At 35.8% G+C, this 7,800-nt stretch overlaps 1 pseudogene; it reads right to left on the minus strand.

Moving 5' to 3' along the window:
* Positions 1-4,825: 4,825 nt before the first annotated feature.
* Positions 4,826-6,477, minus strand: LOC132637979 (BTB/POZ domain-containing protein At4g30940-like; annotated as a pseudogene).
* Between the last annotated feature and the right edge of the window lie 1,323 nt (positions 6,478-7,800).

Here is a 7,800-nt window from a genome sequence, read left to right on the forward strand (position 1 = left end):
ATCGTTTCCTGAAGAACGCTAAGCAAAAACCCTCCCCTGAAATGTTGAGTAATTTTGTCTTTTATAGAAAAATATGAAGAGAGAGAGAGGAGCGCGAGAGAGAGGAGCGGCGTGGGGAACAAGGGGAAGTGGAGAGGAACGTGAGGCGTGGGGGGGACAACAGTGAGTGGAGGAGAGCGTGAGGGAGAGAGAGAGAGAGAGAGAGAGAGGTGAGTGGAGAGAAGGAGAGGGGCGGCTGAAGTGGAGAAGGAAAAGGGATTAGGGCAGATGAATAAGGAGATTGGGTTGGTCGGGTCGGGTCGTGGTATTGGGCTGGACCGGGTAGGGGAATGGTTGTGGGCTGGTCGGGTAGGAATAGGTAATGGGCTGGTGGAATTAAACATATGGGCTGGTCTGAAATATTGGGGGTGAATAAATTAGAGTATGGGCTAATAATTTGGCTGAAAATTATTGGTCCTTCCTCCTCTATTTAATTATTTTTGGGCTTTTGATTTAACAACTAGTACAATATATACTATGTGAACGCAATTAATAATTAATGTGTAGAAAAATAAGGATTTTACAAAGTGTTGTCTTGTAATTAATTTAACGAGTCCAAACCCGAAAATGAAACGATGACAAACATTTAAAATTTGTGATAAAGTAATGCTCGTAATGTTGAAAAATAAAAGTAGCGAAAATAATAATAGTGAAAATAAAGTATTTAGCTCGTCAGTAAATTTAGACGCCCGAGTGAATAAAATTAAATAAATGAGGGACAAAATTGGGTGTCAACATATATGTTGCCCCGCTATTCTTTATTTCCTTTTTCTTTTACATGTCCACTTTGGAGGAAGTGGAGTCCTAATTCGGGACTCTCGCAAAATTGGAAGTCTCAAGACGAGACTCGACATACCCTCGACATATCCATGCTTGGAGTCGCCATTCATCATCTTCCCTGGAATGCCCGGAACAGCAAGAAAGCTTGCAAAACATTTGGGGTCGCCTATGGCGTCCTTTCTTCTTTATCATTCATTATATCTCTTTAGAGATTATTGGTTTATCTGTGTGTGATTTGATTTTATCTCAAGTTTGAGATTGTCTATTATGACCCCTTTTTCTTAAGTTAGATTAGTAACTAAGTTTATTTAATTATTCGGGTTCGTTAATCTAATTGGTTAAAAGACGTATCAAATTTTTAGTATTTTTGGTCATTTCAATCATAAGTCATCTCCCTCTTCTATAATGTTTAAGACAAGTTCAGATTTTAAAAAGGGTTGTTGAAAATTTTTTGGGGCGTATTTTCCCATTTTAAAGTTTTTAATCTCATAAGTCTTTTGAGAATTAATCGGATTGAGTTTGTGCGAGCTTAAAGTTTTGAGATTATATTGAGGTTTGGTGGCTGCTATTTCTTTTTCTTTCTTCTTCCATAAATGAGTTAATAAGTTTTAAGGCAAAACAATTTCTAAAAGGTTTGAATCTAAACCGAATCTCTACATTTAGTAGAGTTAGCAAACTATTGAAATTGTTATCCCATTCTAAATCCATTTTTGCCTGCCTTTGGGTTCAATTTTTTTTTTCTGTGAAAATGATTTTACCCTTCTCTAATTCATTTAAGAGGTTGAAGTTTAGCTTGCTTGTAAGAAATGACGTTCTCAAAGTTTTATCCATGCCTATTTCAAATATCCATTGAGAATCAAGTTTTTTCTTAAATTCAACTGCGAAGTTTTTTCAAAGGACATTTAACTTTAACATACTAATTTTTTTTTTTTTCATGTTGTGATCTTTAACGTAATTTTAATTTGACGAGTAGTATTCCTATAATAATATTTTACATTTGTTAATTATAAGTTATTTTTCTTAAATACTTAGAGTATCTAAACGCTATTTTCATAAATATTTGGATCATGCATTAATCAACCTAAGTTTGGCCAGTTAATCCTAATTAACGGATTCTAATGGATGCCTAAGACCTTCCCATTAGGATATTTAGAACCCTTACCTAGAATTTGTTAGGTTATTAAGACTTTTAAATTGGAGTTTAGTTAAGCGATATTTAGTTAATAATTAAGTGTCCTAATTCACCATTAAAATAATTAGGTGGCGACTCCTTAAGTTAAATAATTATGAATCACCAATATGTTGTACTCCGCTTTGACCCGGTTAAAATGGGGTATAACAGCAGGAGATTTGCCTTTTGGGTCGAGCTCGTCACACAGGGCTTGCCTGGTGCGGGTTATCTCTCCTGCGTGGTTTGGGAGCTATTGCACAGGAGGAGCTGGGTTTTACCCTGTGCGCTCCTGAAGGGTAGCGGGTTCTCATGTCATCAAAAAAAAAAAAAAAATCCTTTCCTTAAGTCTGCAGCTGTAGTAATTTCTGTTCATACACTGAAATCTCATGCTTGCTGCAATTGTTTGTTCTTGCACACATTCCTATTTCTTGGAAAAACTTACAGAACAAGTTTCAGTAATTTCTATCCACATGCCAAGTTAAAAGAACTAAAATCTTTCCATTATCTTCAGCAATAGTTCAGCGTAAATACAGCTGCTTTAACAAATTGTGCAGACCAGTATATAAGTGTAAACCAGTTTCAGTATCAATATCTGCTATAATGTGCCAAGTCTTATGAACTAAACTTGGTTTCCTCATAAACTAGTTTGAACTCATTCTCACTCAGACTCTAGTTTCTGATCTCTCAAGTACCATGCTTGCTTCTGCACTTCCACCCGTAGCGATGGAGCATACAATCAACGGGTTCAAGTGAACACAATATTTTGGTACGGTGTACAGATAACAGATAGACATGTGAAAATCATTAAGATTTCAAAAAATACTGAATTTTGAACCCATAAGTGCCTAAATGTGGAACACATCAAATTAAATTCTGAATCCACCTCTGAGTCTTTCACCATCAAAACTTGATGTTACTTCCAGGTGTGGATTGGCCTTAAGTTCATCATTCAACTCATTCGTCGTGTAGTCTACATCACGAATATCTTCTGGAACTCCATTCTCATCATGGAAGGTATGTACTTTAATACCATAATTTGCGATTTCAGTTTCATTAGCCTGAAATTCTTCTTCAGCCCTACTTACAACATATTCAGATTTCTTCTCAATGTTATTGTCTTCAGTTAGCCACTGTGAACTACCTTCGTGTCCCAAAGAGCGAGCACCATGCTCATCGATACTTCTAATTCGCTCGCCATTATGGGAGTTTTGAATCTGATACAGCAACCAGATGCAAACAACTATGAAGAATATAAACTGGAAAACTTCTTTGGCCTTAGCTGCTTTATCTCTCTGGTTCCGGCTAGTACCTAAGGTATTATTATTCATGCTTTTTTAACAATGCTAAATGTATGAATGAAATTCAAGATGGTATTTTGAAATTAGCCTCTAAAAACTTCAACTAATAAAATGTAATTTGAGACTAAAGAGATGCTATATAAACAGAAGTGTTTAGGAAGGTGATATTTCAAATGCAAATAGGCTCTATTATAACATGACAAAGCAGTTAGCTCACACTTCCTAGACCTTTTAGTTAAGAAACTAGGAATAACTTTCTTCTTCAAAACTGTTCAAACAAGAAATGCATAACTGGTATTGATAAATGTGTCAGCTTTAGCACGTGAGAAGCCAACAGAAAGCACTATGAATGATCAAAGAAATGTACATTTAGTTGAATACTTGAAAAATTATGCATTTATCTAAAACTATGGAGCAGTGAAGAGGAAGTGATCGTCTATGACCAGTTCAAATTTGGACAGAAGAAACGATCCTACAAAAATCTCATATGATTTATTTGCCAATCTCGTGTTATAGTTTACCGATCTCCTGTGAAAAGGGCTATATAACTAAAAAAGCATGTGCAATATGCCATAAAACCAATCTCCGCGAGAATCAAGAACAAGAGATAAATATCTCAATAAGCTTAAGAGGGCCTTGTTATAAACCCAAAATTTTGTATTACAATATAAAAGCCACTCCAATGTCTTCTCCCTGAAATATGGATAACAGTGATGAATTTTTCACAAGGTTTACACCTAATATCCTTTCCTCCCTGAAAAATTAGGCAATATTCATCGTAGAAGAAATTCCAAGAGTGTACCTTCTTCTTAGTGGCACTGTGATAATTGTTAATCTCTGATTATTTGTTAATGATGCTATATTAGAGGAAACTTCAATATATTGGACTGCTGCAAATTTTATTTATTTCCCTCCCCTCGATCTATCCGGTCTTCTTTTTTGTTTTGTTTTAATATTTGGATCTTACTTGTAGCTTTTTCCCTTGCCTTGGTTTAGAAGATATGGCTATGCGGACTAAATACAAAATAAAAGTCATCAAATAAGTAAGGCTTATATTTTCTCCTCCTTTTCCTTTCTCTTTCCTTCATTTTTTTTATATAATAAAAATTAAAAGGCAGCTAAAGAAAAAGTATAACATAGCAGTTTTTTTTCGTTTTAAGATTCTGGATATCTGTTTTAAACAGATTTACAATTTGCTTTATTTGATGGTTGCTGAACCTGAAAAGATTTAACGTAAGTAAGAATGAAATAGTGAATATTGAGTTGATGCATCTATAACACGTGGATTTGAAAATAAGAATTCATGTACAAAAAGCAAAGACAAATTGAAAATATTTGTTAATCAATCAACTTATATAGAACATATCTTTGATCACTCTATGATATTCAATTCACCATTCAAGAACATCATAAAGGATGTTTGCAGCTTGGTTCTATTCCAAAAACCATAAGCTATAGTTTCTTGATCCACCAACTGACTCTAATGACCTAGTCAAACTAGGGTATATATTCATATTATTGGCGGACGAGGGTACTCTCATACATCAATAAGCTTTTCTTCCCTATGTAGAGCATAAAGACGGCCACCACCAATTGAAAAATCACAGATTGGACCACCGTGACTCTGTTGAAGCTGTGATGTTAGAACCCAATCAGAACCACAATACACTGAAATCCTATCGTTCATTGATGAAAACAATTGCCCCTCGTGAAATGCCAGTTTTGGATAAAAACAAGAGTTATAACCCGCACTCTTCATAGATTTTCTCCAATTTATACTTGCATCAGTACTCCTCAAATCCATGAAAACCAAACGCTCATATTCATCTACCATACAAATGGAATTACTCTCCTCTATCGCTATCACGTCTCTAAACTTTGTCTCATCAGTAATGTAAGTCTTGTTCATGCGATCCCTATCATCACACCACGACAAAACCACCCTGTTTGTCCTAAAATCTACCAAGCTGATGCAACAATTTTCATTCCTTGGATGTAAACTAGTTACCATCAAACAATTGATACCATGCAACCATTGCATCCTGCTTGCATTAGCATGTGACCAGTATGGCAAGAAATCTATCTGCTTACCTGTGACTTGGTCCCAAACACCAATTCCATGCACATCATTAGTGCTACAACCAGAGGATAACTTGGAATCCGAGTTAAAACTCAGTACACCTGCTGTGTAACCCTTTCTTTCATCCGTAACCTGAAATTCGGGTTGACAAAATTGGCTTATGAAAATATAATTCGCCCAAACCATTCAAGATTGAGCCATTTATTAGCGTAACCCATTTTAGCCTAACCAATTTCAACTTATCAAAAAATTAGGCTGAAATGTAACCCAGATTGAACTGATATGCAGCCAAAATTGACCCACAAAAACCTTTTCAAAAATTCATTTTTTTGACTTGATATATTTATTATAAATAGCTCAGATAACTTCGAAGAAATTGCAGGACTTGCCCTTCGAATAGGCTAGTCTTTTGCCCTTTAGCAATTGAACTTATGTTCAATGGGGCATAAGTTTTTAAGGGCAAAGGCATAACTTCTGAGATATTATGACGCGAAAATATAAATTGATGCCCTGCGAAAAAGTTGTGGCATAAGTGGCAATGACCCAGTAACTATTGGGCGGGTCAATCTATTAACTTAGTCTATTTTGATCTACTTAAATCTAGCCCAACCTGCCCATTTGACACCCTTACCTGAAATTTATGCCTCAACTCCCCTGTGGATGCATTGAATAACCCCATGCTTCCATAAGCTATAGCTCTTTATTAGAACTAGTCACAATTTTTTCAGCATCAACCCAACAAACATCATTCACCTTATTGTAGTCAATATGAATTACAGGGTGTTCTTCTAGCATCCACTTGTACACGTTGACCACACTACCTTGAGCCACACAACACCAGCCATTCGGGCCAGCTCGAATGGCCCGAGTGACATCAACATACCCTGCTGACTAGCCCGAGCCCGTTATGGACCGGCCAACCTGAGCCTATTGCCATCAAATGGACCCCATTTAGCTGACTTGACATGATCGAGAATGCCATAATATAAGGCCTCTCTGTATAGGAGATTTTCGTTGAGGTTTGGAGGAATATAGAGCTCTCTTGTTCTGAGTAAGTTAAGAAGGACGGCGAAACAATCAGGGTCTCTATCAATGTAATTTTCAATCATTATGGGAAAATACGTTTTTCCTAAGGGTGATTTTTTGCCAGAGGCGTATCTAGCCTACAAGGTAGGGGTTCAACTGAACCCCAAACTTTCGACGCGGAGCCTAAATTTATGTGTACAAAATTATTAAAATTGCAATAAATAGTAGAGAACCCTAACTTTAAAAACATAATGAGTTCAATGCTAAAAATCTTAAGATTGAACCCATAAAATTTAAATCCTGGATCCGCCACTAATTTTTGCTAGCATTCCTTAACGTTGTGGGCGAAGTTACGAAGATTCTGCCTCCAATATTGAGTTTCACCGTGTGGAGATTTTCCAAAAGAACCATTATTATTCAATTCAATATAATCCAAATTAGTGAAATGAACTTGAAATCGTATTGACAAAGTATGTATGTATGTATATACACACACATACACGAGGCATCAGTGGGCAGTCGAAGAGTTTTAGTGTGATGGTGTCTGTTTAGTTTCTCCATGATTTATTTGATTTTCTCCAGGTTTCAATGTATTGAAGTTTGAGATTGACACTGTCGTTTTTTTAGGTCTCAAGTCGTGTGTATTAAATAACTGCTACCAAATCAGCATTATTCCATATGTAGTGAATTTTTTCTTTCTTTTTTCAAGTTAAGATAAGTAGATATAAAATGTAATATGAACCTAGAGGCTAGATCTTGCTAATATAAACAAAAATGTATTGATACACGCCTCTGGTCATTTTTTTTATTGAAGTCTTATAATCTCAAAATACACTACATTCATGCACATCTATTTATACTAGTTTCTGATCTCTCAGGTAGCACGCTTGCTTCTACACTTCCACTCAATCAACGGGTTCAACTGAACACAATATTTTCAATGCGGAATACAGATATATACGGTGAAACATCATCTACGTTGAATTTAAAACTTGGATCTGCGTCTTAAGTCTTTAACCATCCAAACTTGATGTTACTTCCAGGTACGGATTGGTCTTAAGTTCATCATTTAACTCATTTTCCCTTATTAGCCATCAAAAAATTGTTACATAATATGTTGAGGTATGAACTTCCAATAATTTTTATCCAATTTAACTAAAACTGTGGAGCAGTGAAGAGGAGGTGATCTTCTATATGACCGGTTACAATTTATACAAAAGAAATGACCCTACAAAGATCTCATATGATTTATTTCCCAATCTCATGTGTTATATTTTACTGATCTCCACCAACAAGGGCTATATTACTAAAAGAGCATTTGTAATACTATGCCATATAACTAATCTCCAACGAGACTAGAGATGTACGTCCATAAAGATCTCAATAAGCCTAAGAGGGCCTTGATA

The sequence above is a fragment of the Lycium barbarum genome, chromosome 4 (genome assembly GCF_019175385.1).
Source record: "Lycium barbarum isolate Lr01 chromosome 4, ASM1917538v2, whole genome shotgun sequence".
In the NCBI taxonomy this organism is placed as follows: Eukaryota; Viridiplantae; Streptophyta; class Magnoliopsida; order Solanales; family Solanaceae; genus Lycium; species Lycium barbarum.